At 43.1% G+C, this 6,448-nt stretch overlaps 1 long non-coding RNA gene across 1 annotated transcript; it reads right to left on the reverse strand.

Annotated features, from left to right (window-relative positions):
- Window positions 1–888: 888 nt before the first annotated feature.
- LOC142590605 (uncharacterized) lies at window positions 889–5,691 on the reverse strand. Its single transcript, XR_012830200.1, has 3 exons — window positions 5,519–5,691; window positions 4,465–4,589; window positions 889–1,650 (listed from the first exon to the last, which is right to left on the reverse strand). It is a non-coding gene; the product is annotated as an uncharacterized LOC142590605 (long non-coding RNA).
- Window positions 5,692–6,448: the final 757 nt, after the last annotated feature.

A 6,448-nucleotide genomic window follows, 5' to 3' on the forward strand; every position in this document is an offset into this window, starting at 1 on the left:
TGGATCAGAGAGCAAATCGGGATGGTCGATATTCTAGTAGACATTAAGAGGAAAAAATGAAGCTGGGCAGGCCATGTAATGCATAGGGTAGATAACTAGAGGACCATTAGAGTTGCAGAATGGGCGCCAAGGGAAGGGAAGTTTCGCCAAGGATGACAGAAAACTAGGTGGGATGATGAAATTTGAAAGCACAAGTTCGCATCAGCTAGTGCAAGACAATGATAATTGGAGATTGCAGGGAGGCGCCTTCGTTCTGCATTGAACTTTAAGATAGGATGATGATGATGGTGAATGCGTGCAGCTCTTTAAAAAGAAATTTGGGCCGGAAATAGCTTGCACAGTTCACCAAGACATGAAACCAAATTCGTATGCTTTGCCACTAACACGGATGTATTCCAGCGAAGCTAACTTGTGAAAAGCGGCCACCATTGTGTAATCATCTATTTCATTGTTGGAACAGCTTGCGAAACATAGCATGATGTGTTGGAAGGAGCCCCGTAACTTTTTTTCTTTATAGCCGGCTATAATATGCACATGCTGAATTTTTTATAATTAATGCTATGTGATGTGCAAATTACGCAGTAATTTTATGCAGTATTAAAACGTACCTTAGTGTAACAGTACAATGAGAGACGTAATCAAGAATTTGTATGCATGCACATCTGAGTGCGCATGCATGCGTGCTGTCATCCTTGAATGCGCACAGACGTGAAACTGGTGCACTGGTCTTAGTGCAGCTTGGTAGCTCATAGTTTATGAGGGGATTCGTATTGGCAGTGCTCCACCACGCCACAATGCAGCAGTCAACGCTGAAGAGAGGAAATGCTAATCTTACCGACGCTGCACATGCTTAACAGGCCAATGAGAGTGTTAAAACGTGAGCTTGAAGCTCGTCAGATCCATCTAACAATTTGTGCGTCGTACATGACAGCATAATCAACATTTAATCATCGATTTATTTCAACTACCATGTACGTCGACGTTGCTTCTTTAGTGTTGATACTTTGTTGACCCCCCCCTTTTTTCTTCAAGGATACTTCTGACAGTGAAAAATAACACCTGTTCCTGTTCATGTCCACATCAACAGGAACTGGCATAAGATGCAACCATTTGCGACCTTTTTAACAGAAGCTTGTATTGCCTCACTGGTGTCGGTGTTACCGCGCGAAAAAACCCAAGCTGCGCAAAAATAGAAATTGCTTATCAGGCTGCGGATTCGAACCACCGACCTCCGGGTTGCGAGACCACCACGCTAACTGATTCAGCCACCGTCAGTTCATCAAACGCTGCCTTTAAGGTGGGTAAGTAGAAGCAGCGCAAGGCATGAGTCAATCACGGGCATCCCCTTCCTCCAGAGGAGGGAAATGGTGTGTTCGCGTGTTCGCTCGCCTGACACCCGCAGTTTCCCACACCAGTTCAGGCCCAGCAGTCAGATGGGGAGGCCGCATTTGGTCTGTTCTGCCGAAGAGCAGGCTGCGTTGAAGGAATGGCAGTGGGAGCAGGCCACGTGTTGTGCGTTTGGCCAAAGAACAGGCAGTGTTTGATTGATGCCACCGGGAACTCGTTCGAGAAAGGGGTCGACGTTGACGTGCCGCCCTCGCCGTGAGGCGTTACAAAGAGCCGCAGATCCCAAGCTTCGCTTGCACCCCGCTACACAGCAGTGGAAGGGCAGTAACTTTTTTGGCCTCCATCCTTGTGTCATAGTCCAAGCATGCTCTTGCTAAATAGAATCATTCTTGGTAACTAAAGGTTAGTGTTTAAGTGCAATTAAAGCTCGTCATTGGAACAGTCTCCAGGACTTGAGAATTTCACAATAAGTAGAATACCATTTTGTTGGTAAGTACCACGGCAGAGATAGTGACTTATACGTAGATACTGAAAGAGCTAGTATTAAGTAAAAACTTATAAATGTAAAAAAAATTTGGCCTAGTCTAGTTTAGAGTAATTGGCAAAGATACCTCTTTTTGCAGTCTTATTCTAGTGAAGGTTTAGCACTACAGGACTGTGTGCCAGTTCCATTCCAACTACATCTGCCCAATTGATTAACATTACTGAATATATTCTGCAATCACATTATTTATTCATGAATTGCACTTGCGCAGGTAACATGCATGTACTGTCAAAAAGAGTAGATATGAGAGAGATTATACAGCTAGCAAAGCACTGCAAAGATAAAAGGTCACAAAGCGAATATGTTCTCGTTAAAGAAGCATAACATTATCTGCAATGTTGTTAGAACTTCAAAAATAAGTTTTTTGTTGAAAGGCACAACTAGTAAACAACTATAGTAAGAATTTCATTTAAAGTTGGAGAAATCGTACAACTCTTGGCATTCTGGGGAGTTAAAAAGAGTAGAATTAAGAGATCTCAACTCTGTCAAGTAGGAATGAAATGGAGGGCCCCACCCCATTCTGCAACTTTACTGTGGACCAGTGTATGCCAACATGGCAAGTAGGAAAAGAAATTTGGGTATTTCATGGTGCGTGTAGATCCATAGACTTTTGTTCCCAACGGTATCTCTTGATGACATGCCCAGGCTTTTTTTTTCTAGTCACTTGTTGCACTTTAATGCGATAAAATCTACTTGAACCTCTTGTGGTCGCAAGATCCGCAGGCGAGCTCGTTCCCTCAATCGGCTGCCACCACCCAGTCTCTACTCATCACATAACCATATCTTGTGAACATTATATACATTTTTTTGCCTCCTAGCATTTTGGGTGATATCCTGAGTGATGAAAACAAGCACTCCATAAAATCAGCAACATCTATCATTACGACAGATTCATAACAATAGTGCAGCCACTACATTGTTTTAGCTTTCCATACTAAATAAACTCACAGGGTCTGCGTTAGTGTGGGCAGGGGTAAGCTTGCACACATAAGTTTTTGGTAACATTCATAACAAATCAAACAAGCTTTCAGGACTATAAACCTTTGAGTCACATCAGCTACGTGGGAGCAAAATATACATTCAAGAAACAGGAAAAAGAGGCACACTGTTATGTGCCACTAATGCTTTCCTAAAAAGCTGCAAGAATTTTAGGCGGTTTTTATAGAATTATAGCATGGCACAAAACTGATGGTGCTGTGCATTTGGTCACTGCAAGCAGCTGTACATTGTTAACCTCTCTGGCCAATCATGCCTGCTGCAGAAGCATCCCTAGTATGTCTCCAAATTTCAAGATACTTGATTTAGTGCAGTATCACTCTTTGTTGGCCTTTTTATCAGACTGACGCGGGAGTGGGAGCACTGTACACTGTTCACATTTTCTTTGTGCGCAAAAGATAAGTATGCGTTGCATTCACCACTAAGAGAATGTATTTAATGCTGTCCTTAAGTTTACAGCCTTACAGCACATGACACAGGTATTCATGACAAATCTGTGCATGTCATGCAGACAGCTGAAATTTCAAATGAAACACCACTTTCCTCCCTCTCGAGAAAGCGCCACACCCAGCCAGAGTCAAGGCAACACAAAACACAGTCTTAAAAGTGTCGCTCGCCATGACGCATTACTTCGGTAAATCGCCCAATTCAGAATGCGCAATGCCACGGTGGTAAATGTGCCACGCAACAAAACTAGATAAGAAAAAAAAGCGGGTGGTGCTAGTCACGTGAACCCGATGTGGTTCTTCGGCTCAAGTATGTGACAAGGCGAGGAAGGAACGTCGCTTGCGGAGGCTACTCGAGGCAGAGGGAGAGCGTGTCTTTGGTGGCAGTCACGCTCGCCTCATGGTGGTGTGGTAAGAGGGCATTCAATTTCTGCTGTCTCCTCTAATAATAAACCAGTTTAAAAGATTATTTCGGTAAAGAAATGCCAGAAGTCTGAAGTCGTTACTCCAAACATTCATCGTGGATATGAAGTCCAATGCATGTGGAACTGTCGAAAGTGGTTCACTCATATTCTTCTCATCTACTTTAAAGAAATTTCACACTAAATTGACCTAGACCTCTGCATTGTCACAAACAGCAGGAAGCGACCTTGAAGTCTGTTTTTAATTCCTCATTAATGCATGAAAATCCAGGATGCAGCAGCCAAGTAACAGTCTACTACACATAACTCCATCTTCACCTCTGCGTTCAGGCAATGAAATGCAGTTTTTACCATAGCGAACATGAGATGTTTACTTGGAGCTGCAGCTCTTAGCCTGTCTAGGTATGACTGATATTTAAAAAAGATGCCAGTTATTTAAAACTATGTTATTAAAAAAAACATCTTTCATGTTCGAAACATGCCTGGAGGCAATAATAACCAGCTTGAAAAGTAACTATGTCCCATGGCTGTATTCGGGTCTCAAGAAGCTTTAAATTTCAGTGTAAACTGAAACTTGCTAGGGGGCCTGATGTAAGGCCCTCAAAAGAACAGGCCAAACAGGGGGCTAAATGTTTCTTCAATAGGATAGAAAGTTTGCGCTGGAAATTTAACACCAAATATAAATGAAAATATATTACTTCAGACTTACCACCAGACTTTCACAATTCCAGTCTTGTTCTCCAAGGTGCATTGCCATTCCGACTTGTCCAGCTAGCGAGAAATGCAGTTCGTATTGCCTCCGCCAATGTGTTGCACATGCACATGTGATGAACTCTACAAAATGAGAGCAGCATTGAAGATAAACTGAGCAGCTGAAAGTGCACGCACTGTTGCTTCTACACACAATATGGAAACTAAACAGCAGAGGTAAATTTCGTTAAAAGAATTGCGTAACACTTCATTCCCGTTCATATTGAAACATAAGTCGACTCTGAATATAAGACAACCCCTACTTAAAGACATCGCATTACAGTCCCCTTTATAATGGAAAACTACATGTTCTATAAAAAATTGGGCACTGAAAGCACCATGTCCCGCTTTGCATCAATTGTTTCGCTTAAATATTTTGTGTACCCAGCAGAAATTCTAGATTCTAAGCTTTTGTTTTAAATGTAACGAACCTCGTCAAATTTGGTGCAGTGGTTGCCGAGAAAAACGAATACTGCGTTTACATGTATTTAGATTGGAACACCCGAGCTAAAGCTTCCTCTTAAACGCGCCCGCCACGCGGAGGCATTACCGAGCCCGAACCGAAGGAGCAGTACGGGATCCACATTTTGTCTGCTGGAGGCACCGCCAAATTATACTAAACAAAGAAACGTTGCGTACACTTAGTACACGTACATATTTCCTCTTTATAGCGACAAGGTAGGGGACTGTGGCTAGTAGTGGCAGCCGGCTTTACCTATGCGCCGCCAGTCTGGTTCCTCAGACGTGTAACGATTGCGAGAGTGTACGCGGCGGAAAAAGCACCTGGCACTCCTGCAAGACCAGACAAAACCTTGCCTCTGTGCATTATCTAACTCCTTCTCATTACCGTTAAACAAAACTCGACAACGCAGTCAAGAATTTCGCATTGAGCTGAGAGTACGCTGCACAAGGTCTACTGAAAGACGGAACATTTAACGACAGCTTGTAGGCTAACTTCAAGACGTATCGATAAGTAACTGTTCAATAACTGTAGAATAAATACGTCCACTTGCCTGTCTGTTCACGCCAATACCGCAAGCTCTATTCAGAAGCACGAGACGGGCGCTGAAAAGCGTCGAGACATTTCACTCGGCGAAATTAACCGCTTGCATTTCCAATGCAGCGAATAATCAAGTGAACGATTAGAGTGTATTAACGATGTCGACGATGCAGTCGGCCATTTTGGGAAGTTTTAGGCATGGATCGGCTTGGCTATAGATACGCACAATCTTTAGAAGCGACCTTTTTTTTGTTGTTGTTGTCGCCAGACGAAAATCGCTGTGTTACACTTTTTTTTTTTACAGAGAAGATATGTTTATACTAAGGGTATGGTGGCTAGCATACACTCTTAAGCATAATTACACCCTTTTGCCATACAACGATAATTGTCATCTGCTTGTCCGCATTTCCTTTCTTTAACGCGGCGAGCCCGGTACTTTCCAGTAACGAACGGCATGCGCGTTATCAAACAGGAAAGTAACAGGTAATGCTATCATGCTGATAACGCGCGTGCAGTTCGTTACCGGGCTCGCAGCGTTAAATAAAAAAAAACGCATCAAGGCAGACGACGATTATCGTTGTGTGGCAGAAGGGGCACTCGAAAGCGTGTAAACTGTTCTTTGAGTGAATAATCGTCACTGTTACACTCTAAAAACAGTTGCGCCCTTTGGGGTGTATATTTGCCACGCAACGATAATAGTCATCTGTCTTGTACGCATTTCCTTTCTTTAACGCGGCGAGTCCGGTACTTTCCAGTAACGAACGGCATGCACATTATCAGCATGGCATAGCATTCCGAACAGGAAAGTAGCTAGCGCCGAGCTTTCAAGAAAGGAAACTCGGGCAAGACAGATGACGATTATCGTTGTGGGACAAGATAAGCCCCAAAGGGTGTAAATATTTCTAAGAGTGTGTACACTCTCACGCTCTTAGAAAAATTTATA

This window comes from Dermacentor variabilis, chromosome 8, assembly GCF_050947875.1.
Source record: "Dermacentor variabilis isolate Ectoservices chromosome 8, ASM5094787v1, whole genome shotgun sequence".
Taxonomy (NCBI): Eukaryota; Metazoa; Arthropoda; class Arachnida; order Ixodida; family Ixodidae; genus Dermacentor; species Dermacentor variabilis.